This window comes from Meleagris gallopavo, chromosome 12 (genome assembly GCF_000146605.3).
Source record: "Meleagris gallopavo isolate NT-WF06-2002-E0010 breed Aviagen turkey brand Nicholas breeding stock chromosome 12, Turkey_5.1, whole genome shotgun sequence".
Classification (NCBI taxonomy): domain Eukaryota; kingdom Metazoa; phylum Chordata; class Aves; order Galliformes; family Phasianidae; genus Meleagris; species Meleagris gallopavo.
In genome coordinates this window covers 13,722,911-13,746,879 of record NC_015022.2, presented here as the reverse complement: position 1 = coordinate 13,746,879, position 23,969 = coordinate 13,722,911, and the positions used below count along the sequence as shown (strand labels likewise).

Sequence of the window (23,969 nt, the reverse complement as noted above, 5' to 3'; positions counted from 1 at the left end):
TTCCCCCCAGCGGACAAAGTTTGCTGCCGCCCCGCACCGGGGGGAGCCCTCCGAAGGGCCGCCCCCAGCCCCGCGATGAGGTTTCGCCGCCCCTCCTCTGCGGGGTCGGAGGGGAACAATGCGAGATGGGCGCCTTTGCGTTTTTCTGCCGATAACGCGCGGCTTGTGGGATGAGAACCGCGTTGTAAATAAAGGTGGTTGAGAACTAATCACACCTGTCTATGTTGCTATTGATTCACATTTTGGTAACAACAGTTCTTCGCGCTCCATCAGTATTTAGCGCGCCGGCCTTGCCTTTACTCTGGAAATCTCAGGAGACTTCGGGCAGACAGAAATCACCGAGTAGAAACTGCTTCACAGCACCAGGGTGCATCCCTGGCAGCCCCAGCGAGCATCCTAACGCTGGGCTTGGCACTGAGAGAAAGGGCTGTGGTGCTTCTCGCTTTCTGCATAGAAAACATATGGAAATGGCCATTGGGAGGAAGGAGAACAGGTCTGGGACAAAGAACGGCCAAAACTGCACCAAAAGGTCCTTCCCCTGCAGGCCCGATGTCTGTTAGTGCCGCACCATCCACAGGGAGCAGAGGGTCAGGTAACGGCAGCCTGGCACAGCATCCCCAGAGCCCGGTGCGATGCTTTGGACCAGAAAGTTGCTGAGGACCAGGAAGGAGTTGTTGAAGTCCACGCACCGGTGGGCTGGAGAGGGGCGCGGCGGTTTTGTAATGCAGCAGATAGGAGAAGCACAGATGTGGTGCCAGAGAGAGAGAGAGAGAGAGAGAGAGAGAGAGAGATACTAATTGCTTACATATTTAAAACAGCATCTTTCGGCTGAATGGGAGGCTCCATTAAGCAAAGCAGAGCTATTAACTGGGGCCACTTGGAAAGCTGCCATCCTCCGTGTTGTGCACGGCTTTTTGCATTGACACAAAAGTACACTGCTGAGGGCTGCTGGCTGCATCCTGGGGTTCCTAGCAGGGATGCTGAGGTGCTCTGCGTGTCGCAGCGATGTCTGATGGGGGTCTGTGCACGCACTCCACGGAGCACTTCTCCCTTTATGTGGATTAAATGGTGAATGGAGCCCATTAGAGCCAATGTCCTGTCCTAAGGATTTCTGCAACTCCTGTTGTAGGAAGAGGAGATGACCAAATCAGCCTTACGGTTATAGGTTAAAAAATACAACACAGGTGAGTGTGGTACAATTACACTGTTGTATGTATGGCAAATTTACAGTCTAGTATATAGCTTTTGTAATAGAACATATTCAGACCCCTGGAGAGAAAGTGATTTTAGACAATTTAAGTAGCCCCATAATTTACCTTCTGCATGCATCTGAGGAAACACTCATTTTCCTTCTGCTTTATTCTTTCTGGGCTCCTTTTGCTCACCATATTTGGAGCCCCACAGCATCCTGAGCAGGGATGACCTTGCAGGTGCCATTGGGGCCTCCTGAGATGTAGGATCCCTGCATTTCAGGGAGCACTGCAGCTGGTTCCCGCTGCTCACAAATCCTCGAGAATGCAGATGGAGATATCTGCTCCCGCATCTCTTTCAGCTCCATCCCAGGTGGTGGCTCAGTTTCTTTTGTCTGATCTTTCTGTTTCGGTTGCCAATCACGGTGGCGATGTGCAAGAGCAGAAAGCTCGAAGGATGCTGAGCAAAAAGTGGGGATTGTTCATGGTGTGATGGAAGGGAAGCTCTTTTAGGAGAAAGGATGCCCGGTTTGCTGAGATGCTGAGGAGTAACTGGTGTTAAAAGACATGCTGGGATTTGACTCTGCTCCTGCATAAGGCAATGGCAACGCTGCTATCAGCTGTCTCCCTAGCAGGGAGAGCTATGAGCTAAACTCAGTGCCTTTCACTGGGGAGCTCCATTGCTAGGGTCTTGCATAAAGAGCCGTGGAGGTGCTGCTTGGAGTCATCTGTTGCTTTATTCCTATGAAAGATGTAGGTCAGAGAGAAAGGTCATCTTTCAGCTGGTTGGACTTTAAAGGCAGGGACCGGACGCTGGGCACACAGCTGGGCTTTGAGCGAGGAGGCTGCCAGCTCTGTAGGCAATGCAGGAACAGTGCAGCGTGCTGAACTGTTTTGTAATCAATTAATGAGGCTTTGTAACATCCCAAAGGCAGCTCCGTGGTGAAAACCTGGGGATTCTGTTGCATTGCTGAGGGCTAAATACTGTACGATCAGGACTTGTACAATAGCAGTAGCAAGGAATGAGCATAAAGGCTCCGACCACAGGAACACATTTTACTCCCTGTTTGCTCCAAGTCCATCCTTTACAGCATTCTGTCCAGAACTGTCTGATGAGCAGACAGCGCATCCCAGTTTAACGCATTGCTCTTGAAGAACTGCAAACTGCTTTGGAGTAATTGCCATAGTTCAAGTATTCACCGTTCCACACATTCAATCCACTATGAAAACCTCACATGATTCAACTTGTACAGGTGCGTAAATGCTGCAGGGTTGGGTCCATAAGCATCCGGAGCCACAATTTTACATTTCATTTGTAAGATGAGTAGCGGGAAGATGAGAGCAAAGTGTAGAAAATAGACTGTTGTGGTAGAGCGGTATGTTCTGAAACAGAGTAAAAGGCTATTACAGCTTCTCATTTCTAATAATTTGAGGAAATAATTTTGCATCCTGAACACTTGCAGTAAATACAATATAAAGTGTACTGAAAAAGAGTCTTTGCATAACAGCAAAGGTAAGTGCACAAGCACAGCATTGCATTTTGCGGCTTTGAAGGGAGAACAGAAAAGAAATGGCACTTTTACATTTTCTTTTGACCTTTCAGAAATAGCAGGAATATGTAACAGCCATATTCGCCAACAATAGCTGGGAGGATTGAGGGAATAAGAGTTAAACGCCCAGGGACATTTACAAACAACTGACAGAGAGGGGATGAATTTAAGATGTGGATATGAAAGGCACAGATATGCAGAGAGCGCAAAAATGATACATATTTAAAATGTTTTTAATCCATACGAGAAGCACCATCGAGAAAGGCAGGTCGAGTGAGCAGAGGAGGGCCATGAAGGTGATCCATTGGGTCAGTCCCATGCTGTGACAAATGGTGGGACCTGGAGCGGGTAGAGGTGTCTCAAGGGACCTTTCTCCTTCCAATCCGTAAGGCTGTAAAACACACACAACCTTCATCATAGCTGTCAGACAAAGTGAACAAAGTTTACAGCCCATTTTATGCAGCTAAACAGCACTTGGGTGTGATAAACAGTCATGATGGATGGGAGCCGGTACTAAGCAGGGTCGCAACATTTCATTGCCTCATTATAGGCAACAAGCTGGCCTCTGGGTGTGCTCCCCAATGAAACCTCTGTTCCTGAAGGCAGGCAACTCCCATGGAGCACGGTGTGTCTTCTCCTCCCCAGTAGAGCCATTAGCAGGAAGGGAGGAGCTGATGCTATAGGCTCAACATCCTCCACCTTCCCCTTCCAGTAGAGCACCCTGGTGAAGTATTGGGTGTTTCCATTCTAGCATAAAGAGCACACAGTCTCTTTTCATTGTCACGGAAAAACTCCAGGCTCTGTTTACCCTTGGATACATCTTTTCCAGCCAGATCCTGAGGCAGCTAGTTCCAACAATAAGCTCATTCACCTCCCTCCTGGGAGAAAAAGCAGTCTTCTGAAAGGGCTCCCAAATGCCGGACACATTCATGTCTTAAGCATGAATATAGTTCATTATTAATGCACAGCACTGAGACACAGCCCTAGCTGAGAGCTGGCCTGGTGGTGGTGGTCAGAAAGATCCAGGACTTATCACAGAATCATAGACTCGTTTGAGTTAGAAGGGAACCTTCAAGGCCATCTGGTCCAACTCCCCTGCACTGAACAGGGACACTTACAGCTGATCAGGTGCTCAGAGCCCCATCCAGCCTGACCTGGAGTGTCTCCAGGTATGGGCACCCACCACCTCTCTGGGCAACCTACTAAGGACTTGTGTTGTCGCTCCCTGATGAACTGCCTAAAGAAGCAGACCCGCATATCATCCTGTATGATGGAAGCTGGAGCCCTGACAGCCCTTGGGTGGACACCAAAACCCTCAGTGATTTTCTCACCCCAGGGATTTTTGCCACTGGAAGAAGGAATCCAAGCCTATCGTGGTCTTTATGACCAAAGTGGTGCAGCAGCAACAAAAAAAGCTTTGGTGGTTTGTAAGAAAGGGCCAGGAAAATTAAACTGTATTAATTTCAAGCTCTATTACGATTTTAAGAAAGTAAAATCAATAGAAAAGGATGGACTCAATAGGGAACATGACCTTATTTTCCCACTGTCTGAAGGAGAAGTGCACACAATAGAGAGACAAAAATACGCATATCTATAAAATCAGATCAGTTTCTTCAGTGTAGAAGGAGAGAAGTTAAAATGCTTTTGTAAGCCTTCATTTTTGACTGGCACTTAGGAGACATGTCCACAAGGAAAAAGAAAGGCAAAAGCAAAAAAAAAAAACAACAAAAAAAATCCTCAAACTGAACACCATCAACAAAGAAACCCAACCCCATCCATTAGTCTGTTCTATTTCTTTCTCTCCTGCAGTAAATGGTAAAATGGTGTGATCTGTGCAATATTTCATCAAATATGACTTACCATTGTCAGAGCAAAATGTTTGATATAAAACAAGAACGATCTTTCTTTCTTTTTGGTCAGATAAGCTGGTTTGGATTAATAAAAATGCCACCTCACAATGATATTGATAATTTGCATGTGAAAAGCCTTCTACCTGGTAATGAAAACAATTTTTCAGTTTTACCACCACTAGTCACAGCAGATAAGGTCTGCCGTCCACCCCCTCACAATTAACCACACGCACACACAAAAAAATGGGAAAGGTAGAAAACGTGTGACAACTGCAAACTGCCCGTTATCTGAACCCGATGCTAAGGCAGTGAGATCTGCAAATGGATGGAGCTGGCACGCTTCTCCTCTCTTGAAACCTGTGTGCCAGCCTGGGAGGAGGATGTGCTCTTGGGAAGGTTTTGTGCCATAGCCCACTCTTCACCCATGCTCTTCCCACCCCACAGAGAAAAAAATGCTCTCTGCAAGGCCACATTTTCAGTGACTCAGGATATGTGACGTGCTCAGTTAAACATGAAGCATTCCCCTTTCTTGCATACAACTAGCAATTATTTGAATTTAACAACACACTCCTCTGAGATAATTCCAAATTGATATTTCTCACTTACAATGCTAGATGTAAAGTGTCTGATAAACAGATAGAAGTTTCAGATGCCAAATTCAGACCCCATCTGTTTTTGAGTTTTGTCTTTTATCTCAGTTCAAAGCTGCTAAAATGTGGCTTTTCTTTCTGCAGAACACCTTCATCAGCACACTGCTTTCTGAATTCTCTGGCCCTTAAAGCACAGGTCAAATCTGAATCTCATTGTGGCCTGCTTCGAGTTGGCAGGTTTGATTAATTTTGTCCTGTACTTGACAGAAGCCCAATTACTCTCCACAACAGCGACACGTGGGTAAGTCTACCTGGTTTGGATAAACAATTCTGCATGGGAAATGAAGAAATAAACTGCATATGGGCACAGAGCAGATTTCCAGGGAGGTCTTGTAGGATTAATTAGTAGTAACAGGCTCTGTTCTCACCTGTGAGATGTCCAAGTGAAGACAAAGGCTGGAGAAGGTGACTCAAAAAGAGGTGAAGAAGGAAGTGGATATATTGACAAACTTCTTTTGGGGCCATCCAAATAAGGGCAGCACTGCTGACCTCTCAAAAGTGCATCACAGCAGTGAATAGCACACCTGGGAAGAACTGATTTAGAAGCTTAGTGGTAGTAATGGTGACAGAAGGACGGTTGGACTCGATGATCTTGTGGGTCCCTTCCAAACTTGTGATTCTATGCTTCTATGATAACTACATACAGCTTTCTTGCTCTCTCCCGACCTTCTTGCAGTCTTTGGGAAAATTCTGATCTCGAGTCAGAAACATAAAGGTTTCAACAGCAATTAAAACATGCAGAAAAAAGAAAAAAGAAAATCCTGCATGCACACATGGTCCTTTGCAAATGAGAACTTTTCTGCGAGGAACACATGAGATTCAGCAATATGTTCCACTTAGCAAAATGACAAAATCTTTAGGGGTATGTAAAGTGCGTAACCTTTTCTTCTCTTCACTTCTCTTTACCAAGTAAAAATTGCTGTGCAAAAGGCCTTTAATGTGAAACCTCATTTCAGCTCCAGAAAGGCACTTGATTTCTGTCTATAGAGATTGTCATTTTGCTCCCCCCATCAATAATGAATGCTTTTTTCTCCTCTCTTATACTAATATTTCTCATCCTTCATGTCCTTTGTACTGTGCTGAGCTGCTGACTGAATTGCCCAGACTTCAGAATCAAGAAATTGCTCAAAGAGTAAAGCTGGGCAAAGGGGTTTTCCCAAAGATCTCCAGCTAGAAGATGCAGTGAGCACAGCCCTGGATCAGCCCCACCTGTGCCAGCAAGAACTGAAGTTCTCCACCCAGGACTCAGGTAAGAACTTGCCTTTGCGTGACCACAGCCAGATAAAAATCACCTACATTTGATCCAAAAAGCTCTTTATGCACTGCAGTCACGCTCCCATTCTGAATCCTATGTAACAGTTCTTGCATCCATGACCCTGGCTGTGCAGCACTATGCATGTGAAAAGCCACCTCTTTGCAAACCCAATACACGCCCCTCAGGAAGGGAAAACTTCAGTGCAGCTTGTGCCTAAATATGATTTTTGTTTTGATCTTAGATCATTAGTTTCCTCCACGGTGAGGAATACGAGGGATTGATCCACTGCTGGATTCCACCTAGAGCAGCAAGACACCATCAGAAGGGAGACTGCACATAATGCTCCTGGCAGGTTTAAGCTCTCTGTACAAATGTAAAAGGAGAGAGAGAACGAGGAAGACAGACCAGAGGCATGTAGCAGACTTCCTGACCTAGTGATTTATTTATGGCATTCCTAGAGGGGAGGAAGCCATGCAAAGATCACGAGCCTGCACGCTGCAGTAAGTGGCATGCTGGTGTATATTTAGCAAGCAACACAAGGCACTAAATCCACAGAGGATGGGAAAACGCTTCCTTTCTTTGTGAATGACTGGAGTTGGGGAATGAGAGAGTTTTATTTAGAGTTTTATTTTATTTAGAGAAGGATTTCCCTTGCTTCTTTCAATAAATAAATTAATGCTTCTGCCAAGATTTGCCTTTCTTGCCTCCCTGAAAGCCAGAGTGTTTCCTCTCCCAGCACTCACCTCCCCACGCTGTCCGTCTGTCCAACCAGGTTGTTTGCAGGACTCAGCAGGGAGGTTTGGGAGGGCTGTGTGAGAAAAGCCTCTTCTCACACCGACATCTTCGGGAGATAAATTTTCCTGAGAGCTGCTGTCTCCATAGTAGGCGAACAGTGAAAGAAGTGTTGCAGAGAATAGGCCTCTGGTACAGCTCAGAAAGATGCAGAATCTGTGTCAGCTGAAACAGCAGCAGTGTTCATCAGCCTGATGAAACCCTGCATTGGCAGATGGGAGCATTTATAAAGAACGGTATTGCACGTAATGGAACTTCACGGAGATGAACCAAACTCCCCTAAAAGCCTGGTTTTGTGAGGTGCTGCGTACCTACAATTCCTGATAAAGAGCCCAATACTTGGCCATGGCTGAAATCACCATGGCAGATGTCCCCCACGTGACTCACTTTTCCTCCAGACCAGGACCAGTTGGCAGTGGGACCTGCAGCAGCACATTGGAAACTGCACCATGCCATGGGGACAGTGATGGGGACGTGGGGTGTTTGGAGGTACTTGTCAGGCTGCTCACATTGTGAATCATTAAGCACTAAATGAGCACAAAACTCTCATTTTAGAGCCGCATAATTGGACCATATCAGAAACAAGATGCTAAGCAATAGCCTGGGAAAACCTCTTTTGTTTCCAAATTTAGCTCCAGCTTTTGGGATTTCAGAAGTGGCAGAACTCATATGGCCTGTGGGTGACACGGGGCACCAAGTCTCCCAGCTGCCTCTCCAGCTGCTCAAAGATGAGGGTCTGATGATTTAAAGAAGGCTTGAGTACATTAGCACTGATTTGACCTGAAGAGCTGGATTTAATGGGCTTAATGCTTGGACTTGCATCCCAATCAAACTTGTCTGTTGTTCATGGTGGCAGAAAAAAATCCCATTTATAGATGGGAATATAATGATCAATCAAGCTTTATCGCTCCTGTTTCCATTCTAGCAGCTTATAACCACATAATAAAAGCACATAATGAAAACATCATAAAAAGGCACAGTAAAAATATATTCACCATGCAAGTACTGCCATCTTAGCACATCCCAGATAGAAATGCTGAAGAGCTGTTCTTGAGACTTCTGGCATGTCCTATTAACCTCTGTAACACTACATCACACCCACTCTTTCCACTCGAGGAATATAGTCAATTGAAATGACAGTGGTTATGGAAGGTGCATGTAATTGTTTGGATTCAACAAACTTAGAACACAAAAGGTCTTCAGACAAGTTTCGCCTTTGCAAATTTGGGTAAGAACAGCCTCTTCAGCCTCTTTTGTTGTAGCAAAGCTCTTACTGGAAGAGCAGTGTGAGATAGGTGCTTTGTCAACACTCTTCTTCCCTGTGGTTTAAGTGAAGGGTCCATCTTCACAGCCACTGCTCTGGTTTACCATGAAGGACACGCAACCAACTTGCACTGCCTTCCTGACCCAGCATTATTTCTCCTTTCCCAGCGCTTTTTCTTACACCTCTCTCTGACGGAGTGTGGCTTGCCGTCACAGCAGATGAATCAGTGCTTGAACCTGCTCTAGAACATGGGCTGGGGAATTCTGCTCAGCAACAAAAATACTTGTCCATCCTTCCTCTGCTTTCTGCTGTTTTTATTCACTTCAGGTGGCTTTCATGGTGTTGTGCTGAGATATCTTAGAAATGGTAGCCACACTCTTGGACTTAGTTTTTCTCCTGCTTCACAATCTGGGGAAGTTGCTTGGATCAAAACCTAGTGTAGCTGGCCACCAAATGTGCCCTCTTGCCTCCTCGCATGTTCCTTAAGCTCACACAACCACTAAAGTGAGCAGATAAAACAGAAATCAATCATCAGTCCCTGTACTGACTTTGTCCCTTGCTACAATGGTGACAAAAGAAGCATCTCTCACTTTAACAACCTCCACTCAAATCCTTCTTACTTTCGAAGACACTGTGTTTGTTTTTAAAGCCATCATTGCACTGACACTCTGAACTTAATGACTCAGCTACAGGTTGACTTGCTTTTTTTTTTTTTTTAAGTCCACAGATGTTAGTAGTAACATCTAGGATGACTGCACCTGGTTATCTTTGAGATTAAAGGCAATATTGTTCCCAATTTTTTTCCAAACTGCTTATTTTGTGTCTCTGGAAGCACTCTGTACTCGTATGGCTTTGTCTTTTTTTTTTCTTCTTCTCTTCCATTACTTGTCTCTCCTTTGTTTGCTTGACACATTCACGCAGAGAAAGGGGAGAAACATAAACTAGGCAAATGTGATTTGATCACAGAGCTGGCGGGGGGCAGGCGCAGTCAATCATGCTGCCTTGAACTCTTGTGTGCAATCAGCTGGAGCTTGGCTGCACAGAGTCCCCTGAAATTACACAACACAACAATGCTGATCCAAAGCCTGCTATCAAGTGATGCCTTCATGTGGACTTGGGAGCAGGCACAGTGCGTAAATAGCCCAGCCCTTACATGCAGAAAAGCTGAAGGTTTGTTTACCAAAACCTGTGGGCTGATTCAGCTGCAAAACAAAACTTTCTGGCCACGTTTATCTCATAAAGCATCGAACCTGAACTCTCTAGATTTCCCTTAGACTTACGAAAAAAGCAGGTTGCAAAGCGAAACCCCTGTCAGCAAACGCATTACAGGCTGAGGAGGTGAAGCTGACCCCCTTACACCAGCCCTGAATTAGGTCCCTGGGATTTTAAGCATTCCTTTATCTACTGAAAAGGAATGTTAAAAAGTTTAATTGGCATGTAATGAGATAACTGTAACAAGTTAATTAGTTCTCAATTAAATTGCGTTTACCATACGTTCTGAATGTGTTGTTAGCAATTAACGACACCTAATGAACTTGCAGTAGTGACTGAGTTTACAACGATAAGGAAAATAATAATAGTAAAGCTCTCACGTGGCTTCATAGCACATTAGAAGCAACAAATGGTTTAATAACTGTGTGGTTAAATCACCACATCTCCTGCAACCGCTAGAAGGGAAACAACCAATAAATTAATTCTGGCATTTCTAACAGAGTCTGGTAGGAAACAACTGGCTTTCACGACAGGCCTTGCCAGGAAAAAGAAATCCCAAAGAGCTGCAGAATTCCAAGGGAGAAGGGGAAGCAAAGTTGCACAATAAAGTCAATTATGCAGTTTAGACTTCAGAAAGCAGAGTCCAGCTCATGACAAATGGTTGAGTTTGGTGGGATCAGATGGAGATCCTGAGGTGGAAACCCAGGTAGATGAGAGAAAAGGGTTAAATTATTTCTCAAGATCCCTTAAGCAGTGAGTATATGGAGAGCAATTTGTCTCTGTGCTGTGAGTTAACCTCCTCTTAATGCTTTGCACCATTAGAGTGCCACACTGAATAGGCATTAGGCAGGAAAAAAACCCTACAAACTAATTTACATTTTAATGAATTTTTAATTGAACCAAAATCTGTTGTTTCTGTTTAAAGATGCAGTGTTGACTTTGTGGTCTGTGCTGCTGAGAGCCAAGTGGGATCTTAATGTGATAAAAACAATGATAACGCTAAGCTTAATTAGGTCTGAAAGCGTGCCTGGTAAAGTGGCATGGAATATGGGAATAAAAACATCCCCTTCCCACCTCAAACCCAAGCAGCTGGACTGGCTACAGCAAGACCAAAGCCAAAACTATTACTACTCCCTTGTACCAAAATCAGCCAATATGCCAAAGAAATAACTAGTCCCATGAGCAATAGGATCAGCCACAATTAGCCCTTTAAGTTTAGTTCCATCTTCTCCTGCTATTAGATCCAGCTGTAACGATGGGCAGGGCCTGCTGGGCTTTCTCTAATCACTTTTCTTGTCATAACGGGCTGTATAGAAATGCCAAAGCCTGGGAGCTGCTGTTTCCAATGGGCACTGGCTCTCACTGCTTTTTCTACTTACTGTTCAGGAAAACAAATGGATCATCAGCGTATCTGAGCCTCCTGGAGCTGGGAGACCAGAGAAAAGCCCTTACCTGGGGGTTTCTGCACTTGGATTTAATAAAAAATGCCTCACAGTACCTAGGTGCACTCATCTGCTCCCTCTCTCTGGGGTACCTGTAATTCTGTTCTTAAGGCATTTTGTTGTGTTTTTAACGTCTTGTACCAAGTGACTCACCAAGCTGACATGTATATACATCTAACACCTCAATGAAGTAACAACAGTACAGCTATTTTAACACCATTTTCTTGCAGGTCCTCCATCCTTCCTCTGGCTGCATCTCCCCTGAGGGGGTTGCTCTGCTCATAATGTGCTCAGGCTTCTGTGTAATTAAACTGTTTTTTAATTATTATTAATTAAATAATTATTATTATTATTATATGCAGTATTCTAGACTTAATGTATTAGGTTAGTACGACGAGTATAAGCTAAATACACTCCTCACCTCACAGAAGGCCTGACACTCTTATGAACCCAAATAGAACCACCGTGTTCAAAAACAAGCTATGGCAGCAGGTTTCAAAACCTGTTAAAATCACCCCGTGAGCTTCATCTTCAGTGCCCTGCTGCTACCTACCAGGCCCTGCATTTTGTAGCAATTTGGTTCACTACTGCTCTGTTAGAACACTTGAATTTATATTGTGTATGAGTCACTGGCCTTCAGTGCTCAACTTTGTCCTTTACATTACACATGGTGTTATTTTTGACTTTTAAAAGCAAGGGTGACCCTGACCAATGTATTGTATTCACTCAGCGTGGGTGGGCAGTGATTTAGCTTCCTGTTAACATGGGCTGGAAACACATTCTTCCCTAAAGAGAGCAAATTTGACCCTAAAAACATCGTTTGGTGCAGAACAGTTGAGGCACAGACCTTCCTGTTTTCTTTAGCTGGACATGGAGACCAACAGCTTTCCTCACTTCACTTTGGCTTAGGGAGTTGTTCCTGCCTGTCCCTTCTTGCTGTGCATACATACAGTGATTCCTACTGCTGTGCGAACTCTGGCTTCTACAGATAAGCTCTAAGCATGCGTGGATGCCACCTCGTTGTGCTTTCTGTGTTCTTCAGAAAGGGCCTTTCACCTGTTCCCTTCTTCACCTGCCTTGCTTTTCTTTCTCCGCTCCTCCTGCTGCTGCGGGAAGCTGAATGTCATATCAATTGAGTGATGTTCTGTTTCACTCTGACAGCTGCTGAGATCTGTGGCCATCTGGAGGTCCTGTGGCACCAAGTGATGGACCAGGCTGAGACAGCCCGTTCCCTCCCCGATGAACCCCAGCAGTGTGGCTAACAGGTCCTGATGAACGACACAGCTGGTAGAGGTCACCTCCCAGTTAGCTTAGGACATTCCTGGGAGGTTTTTGTAGATGTATAGGCTGTGGCTCTGAATTAAGCTTGATCTGGGTGGTACAGGCTGTCAGGCTCATCTTTCACTCTCCTGCTTTCAAAGGTGTAGTGACACTCTGTAAATCCACCCAGATGTCAGACAAAATAAATGCCAAAGAGGCAAACCACTGTTATTTACTGCTGAGAGCGTTCACATTGGGTAGGCCCAGCAGCGATGGCACCTGCAAACCAGGCCTCACTGCAGAGCCAAGGGAGATGCACTGGGTGTGCAGCCATGTCTGAGATTTTCAGAGCAGACTTGGTGCTGGTGACACTTGGACACACCTGGGAATGGGAGAGGATGGGATGAGCTGAGCAGGCTTTCCCTCAGCTTTCACATGGAGTGGGCCCAGGCAGCAAAAGCTGGATTTCCATTCTCAAGCTCTACCATTCACAATTTATTTGCAAAACACAAAAAGTTCTTTTTTTTTAATGGGCTAAAAAAAATCTGGCTAATTGGCTTTTTACCTGTTTAGATAAATAGCTCACTACTGAAAAGGTGCTTCTGAAGGGAAGGGTCTCTTAGGATTTATTTCAATAGTTCTATGTAAAATCTCTCTAAATCTACACCAGAGTTCAATGAAACTCACTGATATGACACTGCAAGCCTTGCCTATGCCTTTTCACCTGCTTTTGCCTCTGTTCCACCCAGTCTGATAACGACTTCAAGCTACGAGAGCTCCATGCTTCCTCATAATGAGTCCACTTGTATCACAAGAAGTAGGATACCTGGATGAAAAATATTGTCAAGATCCCATTTGTGAAAACGTCTTTAGTTCTCAGACAGGGATGGCTTTGTGTGCTATTTGGGATAATGAGGACAGTGTGAGGAATGTAGAGCACTGGTTGCAAGACAGACGCGTGCAGAAGAGCCTGCAATGCTAAATTGAAGGAGGGCAGCTTTGGCCAATAACTAAGCAGCTGGAGGATCCCATTTCTTTAGAAACTGAAGCAGAGGTTCACCTGCCAGCATTTTGTAACCCAAAGGTCCTATTGAGTACATGGCTACACTTCCATTTCCAAGCCTTAGGTCAATCAAGTTAATTTTGTTCCCCTGCCCTGCAATGAGGGTAGTCACAGAAAAGCAGTCTAAGTGGATTGATATAAATTGACTCAAGGAGGGATCAAAAACTCTTTGGAGATTACGGCTATGGTCTTCTTTGAATATAGATAGTTACTATTACAACAGAGCCCCTGTCTTTGGTTAGACCTACTGCAAATTAATAAGTGTAATAAATTATATAATGGATGGAAGATCTTAAACAAAACACTCCTGTCCAAAAAGGCAGAAGTGATTTTTCAATAGCGTACTTTTCAGGTTTTCACCAGGTTTCAGCTGCTTTTTGAATAATGAAGTAGATGAACAAATGAAATACATATGCTTAAACCATGATCCTAATTGAAACACATTATGGCTGAACAGGGCATGTTATACCCAGGCAGAGATTAGTGCGATAAAGGAAGGAACAAGATTTCCATCTTGTGCTTCAGAAGTGTTTAAAAGCTCTTTCCATTTGGCAGGAGTGGCTCACATTTGCAAAACATTTATTCAAGCCTTAGTTGAAAATAAATCCTTGAATGTAGCTATGCTATTGAGAGGTTGCAAAGTGGCAGTGGCCTCTTTAATCATTGTCCCATTGAAGCCCTAATCAGCACAGCGTATGCAAGGATGAGTGGTAGGAGATGAGAATTCACCTCCTCAGCAGGGTAAGGTTGCATGTGTCTCTTCTTTCTAATTAGAAGCTCTATTCAAATGTTAATCAGCAACACCATGATTAAGGAAGATTAAAGAGAACACTTGGACATTGCTTCACTGATGTGGCTAAAGAGATTTTTCCTTTCTTCGTGTCAAATAAGAACATTCTGATGGAAAGCAAACTGACTTCTAAGTCTGGTTTAATTCCCACACCTCCCCCCCTCCATGATGCTGCAGTGATGGAGGGCAGTTGTTTATGTCCGAGACTTCCTGTCTGTTTAAGCCTTCAGAGCCACTGGCTCATAGTTACATCACTGTTCTGCCAAATCGTGCTAAGCAACTCAGGAAATACTGAGGGATGACATTATTTCAGTACTTCAGCTATTCCCTTTTTATCACATCTCTTCTCTACCTGTGGGCTCCTGAACTGTCCTGCTTACATTTCCCTTTAGAGAAAGGAAGAAAGTTAGGATGAATGAGAAGAAATTAAAGGAGTCCAAGCTGTAGTCAAGGAAGAAACATTCTTAATACTCATGGGCATATAACCTGGCAATCAGAAGGAGCAAAACCACTGGTGATCATGTTAGGATGTTCAGGATGACAGACAGAACAAAGAGGGACTACAGATCTAATGGGCACTTTTACATTCATAATTTCTCTTTCTCCCTTATTCAAAGGGAAAAGTTGCAGCTTAACCAGAGACATCCTTCTCCAGTGTCCTCTCCAAGGTGCCTACATCACATGCTATGTCTTGCTCAGCAATGCCACGTCATTCCCAGTGCCTTCCCATGCCTCACAATTAGAGGAAACAAAAAGCTCTCTTGTCTTTCTTCCGAGAGATGAGCTCAGCTGGCATAAAATGAAACTATTTGTCTAATGGTCTCATATTTGGAAAAAATGTCTTCAAAAAGACTGTACTGGAACTGGCTAGACCTCCAAACACATGAAATGATTTAATTAAAGGTGACAATTTAAACAAAACATTTTAACGGATTGTGACCTCATTGAGAATTTGTATTCTACCGTTACAAAAAGTTAGCAGCAGGTGAGACCATTATAGTCCAAATCTCAAATCAAATGCAACTGTATGCTCCACTCCCAAATCAAACAGAACTATAACTGAATCCTAGCATACAAATATTCCTCTGTGAACTCTGGTTCCAGGGTGTACTCCCTTCATTTGCACTTTCAAAAAACAAAAATCAAAGCAATCAGTTCATTTCTGATGGAGAATTTGGATGCTACCTCCTGCATCAATGCATAATCCTCAGCACAGGGTTCATTAAGCTGTAATGATTCATGACTGGCTCCTCCAGCTGGGACTCAGGATGGATTCAGCCCTGAGTTGCCCTCGTTATCTAGAGGCATTTAGCTCTGGGGGGTGACAACACACAGATTGCTGTGGATAATTTTGAGGCTGACTCTGCACTGAGAAGTTAAGTGTTGACTTCAGCTGAGTTTCTGATGACACAAAATGAGTGCAGACAAGCAGGGATTTGACCCTGTGCTGGATTTTATATATTATTGCTTGGGGTAAAAAAACTACCAGTGTCTTTAATTCTTCTTGGTATTGTACAGAGGAAAAAAGTTGTGGCAATAATAGGCTGTGTGCTTCCAGTGTACTTCCAGAGTGGATTCACTCCTAGAGTCAGCTAAAGGTTAGTGCAGAGTCATCAGGGACTTCTGAAAATTAGGGGTTTTCAAAGTATACAATTCTCATCTTGAGATGCTGTTAGCAGTCAATACCCTGGTCGAATCTTCAACTATCAGTTGGGCCTTCAACATACCTTTATGTCATACTAATAGACAAATAGACATTCTCAGCCGCCATCACTCGAAACGGTGACTTTTTGAACTGGTGCCCTGTTCTATCTAACGGAGAGAGAATGCAATCTTGGGAGACGTATCTGTGCTGGATTTGATGTACCCAGCGTGGATAGTAATGATAGCAGAGGTCTGATGGAATAGACAGTTGTGTGAGCTATACAAATTCATGGTCTGCCAACCCATGGCAACGTGCACATCACTCCACTGGCATTACTGCTGGGACCCACGCAAAGTAAACTGAGTGTGGCTAAATCAACTTACTTGTGTGACACTTATACGCTGGTATATCTGCACATGAAATCAAAGGAGAACTGGAGTGGCAACCAGGTATGTCAGAGGAAGGAGAATAGAAGCGATGTAATTGCCATTCTCACAGCAGAAGAATGGGGGATCATCGAATGAAAACTAAGTTAAAGAATTAAGCAAACAAAGATAAACACTTTAACACATATTTAGCCAAAATAATTTTAAAAAAAAAATCTTCAAAAGCTGATTAAAAAAAAGATGTAAACATTGGCCTCAAAGTGCATACAATACCTCTAACTAAAGATGAAAAGGACACACCAAGAGAAACATCTCTATATGAGATATGGGTGGGCAATGCTACCTACTGAAAACTGTCAAGATAACACTGGGCACTTGTACTCTTGGTTCCCTCAGAGCATGCCAGCAGACCGAAAGGAGCCACTCAGCCTCCCAGCTGCCCAGGTCACCAGTGTTTTACTGCTACCACCACAGCTATGGCCATGTGCTGCAACTCAGAGCTCTGCAGAGCTACATGAGCAGCTCAGAGCTGGCTGTATCTGAAGCCCATACATAGAGACGCTTTGTCTGCAGCATAGGTGAGTCATGTCTTAGGGCAGCCTTGGGTCTCTCCTTCCCACTCACTGGGGCACTGACATTTTGAGAACTCAGCCTCCTAAGGTAAGGGTGAAATGCTCTTGCTAACAAGTCAGCTCATCTCCACTGGGCTGAGACCAAGTGGTGCCATTCAGTTAGGAGCATCCAGCAGGGACCACTGCATCAGCACAGCTCCTCAACAGCTTAGCAGAAAGACCAGGGAAATAGAAATTCCCTGCCTTCCATTTCTCCCACCTAACAAAAGTGGGGCTATGCATCAGACCCTTTCCACACACCTGATTATTGGGCACATTTCTCTAGCAAAAAAAGTTCCTTCGGAGCCTTCAAAATAAACAAGTAAATCAGCCACAAAGCACTGAGGTTTTGATCAGAAAACATCACGCTTCCCACATACTTAGAAATATACACAGATCCTACTACTTACTAGTTCCTTTCTGCTAACAGGAGCTCCAGAAGACTTCTTCCAACCTCACTTCCTCTTCAGCCTGCAAAGAAATAAAGACCTTGATTGATGATCACAGGCAGATGTGGTGAAAGCATCCCAATCAGAGGCACAACACTGCTGCCTGAGTAATGGATTTCCCATCCTCGTGGGAGGCAATGCTGAGCTTGCTGTTCTGGTGGGCAAAATCCTGCACCATCAGATGTGCACAAACAGCTGAAAGCACACATTATGTGCCAAGAAGAAAACAAACAGATAAGCTCAAAATCCCTCCCTAGCCTTGTCTGTACTTCTGTTAACATCCCAGAGTCAGTGTTAGCCTGTTGCAGTCATTTGTTTTAAGGTTGTGCTTGGTTTGACAAGGAGTCTAGACAGAAGAGCGCTCCATTCATCTGACAAATGCCTATTGCTCTTCTCTGCATTAAGTGAATCTTAGAGGAGTCAGTGCCTTGAAGGCAGAGCTTAGCCCTGCAGAAAAGCCAGACGAGGACTGTAGGACAACCGAAGAAAGGTCCTGGTTGACTGTGACAGATATCTGGAAGCAGGGAGGAAGGTGCACATCTTCCTCTGGAGGAGAGCAGAGACCTTTCAGTGAGCCATGACCACAAATCCTGTTTCCTAATTGAGAGTAGAAGGAGCAGTGGATAAGCTGCCAAGGCCAGTGTAAATGAAGAAGGATTGCTTTTTCAAGCAATAGATCAGAAGTTAGGACATTGCTTTATGCAGATCTTTGCCCTTACACATATCTCTGTGTAAAAGCAGAACTGCCCGAGTCTGGATTCCACTGGGACCCAAACTGGGTCTCTGATGCTTTCACAAATCAGCAGCAATTGGAAGCAGCTAAATTTTATGAATGTATATTCCAAGATGCTGTAATTGTCACCTCCCAGCTGTTCTTTGCCATCTAAAGGCACCTTCCTAATGCATCCTCTTTGGCACATGCAGCCCTAAAGCAGTCACTGTCTGCCTACCTTCTTGTACTCACTGCAATAGCCCCAAATAGCTTCTGAGCCAACACAGACTCTTTCGGGGATCACCAAGGACTCTAGACTCATGTTTGTCATGCACAGCTGAGAAACAGGAGCAGCCCACCAGGTAGAACGGTTCCACTTTGCTTCCAAGCTCCTAACACTGATACAGCAGAGCTTAAAGCAGCAGTAATCAGCTATGGAGTCACAGAAAGACAGGCAGGTTGGGCTCATTTTAGATAAGGCAGCTGTGAAAAAATGACAGTGTGATGGACAGCTGCATGAGAAGAACTCCCTGTGCTGCTAAGGTCTTACAAAATGAGGCAACTTCCCATCCAGTGCTGCTTGGTGAACTCAAGAGCTTCAGCTGTGAGCTTTTCTCAGATGGCACCTTCCAGGTGGGCTCCTCCTCCCAGGGAACTGAGACGGCAGAAGGGGAATGAAAGTAGTGAGGGGTGTGGCTATTTTGGGATAGAGAGCTCTGGAAGCAAGGACAAACATGCCAGTGAGATTGGGTTTTGTTGCAGCACCCATTCTCTGTCTACCCACCCCAGTTCTCCATGTTATGCATACATGTGCAAGCAGTTGTCTTCCAATGGACAAAAATCTGATTCCAAGGGCCAATGCTGCCAGTCCAAGGGTGCACCATGCAGGCTGGCTCCTCTTGCTGCAGAAGAAGGGCCGTCCGCCCATTCATTTTCTATGCGGGGAGATCAAAATTTTTGGCTGCAGCTCTGAAAGCTCCTCTGCCGATTAAATATTTATTATGACATGTTGCCTAGCAATGACCAGATTGCCCTGAACATGCAGGAGATAAAATATACTACAGGGTGCGGGAAGCAGGGAGAGACAGTGGAAAAATAACTCCAAACAGCCACTGATTCTGTTGGGTTTTGGGACTATTTACTAGCACAAGATGAAAAATAGATTTTGTTCAGTAAAGTGTTGGATTGGTCCGACTAATTTCACCAGCTAGGTGAAAGGCTTACAGGGATAAAAGCAGACAGTCGGAAAAGCAGTTGGCTGTTATATCGCAGAAAGGGTTATTTTTGTCACTGCCTGGTGATGTGTGTCCGGACGGCACGGTGCTGTGGTGTTGTCTTCCCTCTTGTTGTCAATGTGCCAGAGCTAATTAAAGTGAGCTGGGCCTATCAGTGGAGTGGGATTTACTGAAACAAACTAATCAGGGAGGCAAAAATAGCCGTGAATTTCTGCTGTTCTGAGGGAATCTGTCGGCTTGGAAAGAGGACGGCGGGGAGAGCCGACATCAGATGTCTGCTCTGGCATCTGATGCTCCTCATCCACCCTGCTGCATATTCTGAGCACTTTCAGGATTAATTTCTTTTGTTATTGTTTTTCACCGCCAAGATTGAATCCCGCTTCCAATGAGCTGAACCAACAGGTGAGAGCTGTAGCGTTTCTGAAGGGCACCCGCTTTAGGAAAGCTGTCAGTACATTTGCCTTTTGATGGAAGTCAGTATAAAAGAGAGGGAAAAAGGGGAAAGAGAGAAGTTATTTTTCTGTGAAAAGAGATCATCTTGCGACTTCATTTGCAGTGTTTGTTTGCCGGAGCCTTTGCAGAGGCCAGCTGTTAATAGATGGGCTGCATGAGCCTTCTCATTCAATTTATCACCAAGCTTGCACAAAGCATTTCTGCCGCTTTCGTGGAGGCACAGTCAATCTAACTACCTCACATGTCTGGAGAAGCCCTGATTGCTTTAGCATCCATTGCCTCAGTCTTATTCTTAGAATAAACCCGTGGGGAAGGGATTGTTGCTTGCTCCATTTTACAGCTTCATAGACCATTGTCCAGGTTGGAACATCTCATTGCTACCGCTGAATGCAGCCCAGTTCTTTGTAAGTGGCCGCTGTGCCTGTGATATCCCCATGTTGTCACCAGGACCTGGCCCTGTTGCAAAGAGCTGTAGACTTAGATGAGCTTAATGCTGATGTTAACCTCTTGGGAAACTGTTTGCAAATTAACTCATGCCTAATTTCAGCTCCGAGCTGGGTGGCTGAGGCATAGAGGCTGAAGTCCTCAAAAGTAATGAGGTGCTTCCTTTCACCTAACATTTTTGAGGACCTAGATGCTTTGTTCAGGGATCCTAAAGAACCAGATCTCCTGGGTCAGAGATGAAGCACTGAGCTTCTCTTTTTCAAAGAGGAGCTCCTCAAGGATTTTGTCACAAAGCTTCTCAGAATCCTGAGGGATTCCATCCACATAGGGGCCACCACAGCCTCAAGTTTTGTTTTTTCAAGCCATTGGGAATATAATTTCAAAGCCTCCTTAGAGGCTACTGCAGTGGGCCTTAGGATATGGTTAAAACCCAGTCCCAGGAAGATCTTGGTAAACAGGGGAGAGCTCACAGAAGGGGAGTGAAAAATATCCCGGTCTGGAGGCTGTGATTTATGGTGACACATGTAGTAGAGCTACCTATGTTGGTTAAGTGATGACTGAACAGGTGCTAATGGCAAGTCTGTTTGAAAAAAGAAGAGTAAACTACCAAGGACTAAGAGTGGGTGCTTCAGATGGGTGCAATGAGATGAGGAATGGCCTGCAGATGAATCAGTTGCATGAATTAAAGACAGAATTTAACAATCAGACTGGGAAAAACAGGCTGAACACACACACAGAAACACTCCAAAACCAAATGGAAAAAAATAAATAAATAAAAGAAAATAACCCCTCCCCAAGCTCCTGGGTGTATGGAAGGGGTGGTCATGACCAGCCCAGGAGCAGTGCTGTGGAATGGGGCTAGTGGTTTCTCCCCCCACATCTGAGCACATCCATGGGCTCTGGTCCCAGCAGGCTGCTTCAAGCATTTTGTCGACAGTTTGAATTTCTGCACCGCTCTTGCTTTTTCAGCTTCGTCATTTTGACAGGCCAATTCTCTGACATTTTCTCCTCTGCTGGCTTTGCGAGGCAGAGACGACATGCATTAGCTGAGCTCCCAGCACTGTCCTTTCCCGGGCACCAGCCGTGGCTGCGGCAACGTTTGCCAACCTTGCAGCTTTTTCACCCAGATTCCTTTTTTCAGAGCAGTTTGGAAGGCCCTTGGGGATGTTCACTCAGCTGTTTGCGTGCTGGAAAGAAATCCATTTTTCTCCAAGGTGGGTGACTGCCGTGGGTCTGTGTGAAGCCATCGTGCTCCTACTCTTGTAGGAGTTTCATGGACAAGGTTATCGTGTCCCCTACCAACTCTCAGTGAGAGTCAGCATGAGGGAACTAATTGCCTGCCTTTAATAGATAAACCAAGGGCTGCTTAACCTCTGATGACTGAGTGGATCTGGGAAATGAATCGACCAATCTTTAACACAAGGAATCAGATGGTCAGAAGAGGCAGGATGAGATGGCAGGTCCGTTCAACTGCTAAAATTGAAGCTAAAGGGTCTGGGATGTGACTTTTAAGAGAGTCCAAATAAAAGGCTGCCCATCAACACAGGAGTTCAGGAATGGCGTGATGACATACTTGTGTCTGGAGCTGGACACATCAACAGGGAGACCATGACTGGGAGATGCCTCCCTCAGCACAGAACCAGATGATGCTGAGTCAAGTCCATGCCCTGCAGTTGATTTCAGCCCATACTGCTGCTGTTATCAGCGGTTGGAAGAGGGAGATGCAGGGAGTGGAGGAAGCACCTCTCCCCTGGGCTCAGTGCCTGGCGTTCCCAGTGATTTGCTGGATGCCCTTGGAAAAGCCAATTAAGGTTTTGTTGCCTCGGATTTCTCAGCTGTACAATCCAGACTTGTTCGCAGGCATAATTAACCCATAGTCTGACCACAGTTTCAGGCATGTGGTTTGTAAGAGGATGGCATGATTATTTCAAAAACCAGGTATTGAGAGTATTAATAGATTTTTTTAGGCTTGAAGCAATGACTGTGCTAATTTATTTATACAGCATTTGTTAACAAGATTGCAGAACCTCTTCCAGCAATATCTACACTGCAGGCATGCCTGCAAGTCCTCTCTGTACTGTAGCATACCCTCTAGAAGATGTTAAGTCTTGATTTAAAGATCCCAGGCGACAGAGACTTCATCACATCTGCAGGTCAGCTGCTGAAAGCTTATTTTCCTGCGTTGCTGAAGTATGCCATATTGCTAGTCTGGGTGTATCCAGGATCAGTTCCCACTGCACGAAGATTAAAGAGCCATAAATGTGAGCAATCTCTAACCCAAGTAGGGAGCTGCAGACTGTGACTGAGTGAGCTTTTTGCATGCATGTGGATAAACTGAATAGATTAGGGCTTAAGCCTCTCAGAATAAAGCAGGTTTTCACAATCTTAGATAATTCCTAGAACCCTCATCTGAAACCTTCCAGATTTTTCCAACCTCTTTCTTAGATGCCAAAAGCAAAGAAAGTATCAAAGACAAACTCAATGACCTTGTATTTAGGTGTAATATCTCCATACCACCACCTACCTCCTTCCTCATTCATGGCTCAATACTTGTGCTCATAACTACAGCCTTGCACTGCAATCTGTGTTTGGCAGTGCCCTATTTCTATTCCAACACAGTTTCCGAGCAATCTCAAAGTACCTGTTTACAGTGTGATCAATGCTTAGACACAAATGTAGGGTGAGTAACTGATATTTTGATTTAAAATAAACTATCAAGCAGCCGGTAGTCTGCCTGTGTCTGCGAGTGGAGGCAAGTCCACAGCTGGAGTTTTTCAGCCGAGACATTCAAGCACACCCTGGATGGAGCCTGCTGGATCACAACAAACCTGGCGTAAGCTGACAGTGCAAACCTCCAAGGAGCATCCCTCTGCAAATGAGATGTCCGTAGGGAGGAAGATAGAAATTAGGATGAGAAATGCAAAGTAAATGCAGAACAAACTAAACGAAGAATGTTTCCAGGAAAAAGGTCTGCGGAAGTGGGACTCAATAGGCAGGGAAAGGGGATTTCCTCTAAACAGAAGGAAAGCTTTGCCGAGAAGCAAAAAAGCCAGGACCTGCTTTACTAAAAATAGAGAAATAAGATATAGGATATATTTCCTTACTAGGAAGAAAAGAAACCAGGAAATAGAAAATTCTGTTTGAATTAAAACTAACATTGGCTAATTTCAGTTAATTAATTCAAGCTAAGAACTCATTTTTTCTTGTAACATGGAAATATTCTGCTAAATGGAATGGACTGGTAGATGAAGAGAAAAACACCATAGCATGCACTGAGCAGGAGATGTCAGAGGAATAGATCAGAGGTTATACCAAAGAAATGGTAGAATGTTGGAAAGAATAAAGGGACAATTTGGGGAATGGGGAAGTAGACATGGGATGTACGTATCTGTATAGTGAGAAAACCAACACTCCTGCTTCATCACAGCCACTGCAGCAACAGCAGCAGGGCTCTTACAAAATCCATCCTGCACAGCAAAGCTCTTGATTCAAATGGAGACAAACCTCTGTGAGACTCTTAGTGGCAGCAGTTCTCCTCTGGGACATGGAGGGGCCACTGAGCATCACTTCTCATTGCCATGGACAAGGGTCTGATGTTCAATTTTACCTCTCCTGTCATCTGCTGCTGAATGGGAAGAGAAAGCCTCCCTCCTTCCCTTCTGCATCAATATAGTGATGGAGAACAAAGCTTCCCCTAAGTGAAAGTGTAAGCTTAG

The 23,969-nt window shown here is 44.6% G+C and overlaps 1 protein-coding gene and 1 long non-coding RNA gene across 2 annotated transcripts in view; one reads left to right on the top strand and one right to left on the bottom strand.

Moving 5' to 3' along the window:
• The first annotated feature begins 17,342 nt into the window (after positions 1-17,342).
• LOC104912854 overlaps positions 17,343-23,969 on the top strand; it is a 20,126-nt gene continuing 13,499 nt past the window's right edge. The window contains exons 1-2 of the long non-coding RNA XR_004161072.1: positions 17,343-19,758; positions 21,395-21,467. This is a non-coding gene — a long non-coding RNA (uncharacterized LOC104912854). The remainder of the gene's footprint in view (positions 19,759-21,394; positions 21,468-23,969) is intronic.
• The window catches only part of SLCO3A1 (solute carrier organic anion transporter family member 3A1), a 136,846-nt gene continuing 134,280 nt past the window's right edge, over positions 21,404-23,969 (bottom strand). Inside the window, exon 12 of the transcript XR_004161071.1 lies at positions 21,404-22,487. The gene's annotated coding sequence lies outside the window, so the exon portion shown is untranslated. The remainder of the gene's footprint in view (positions 22,488-23,969) is intronic.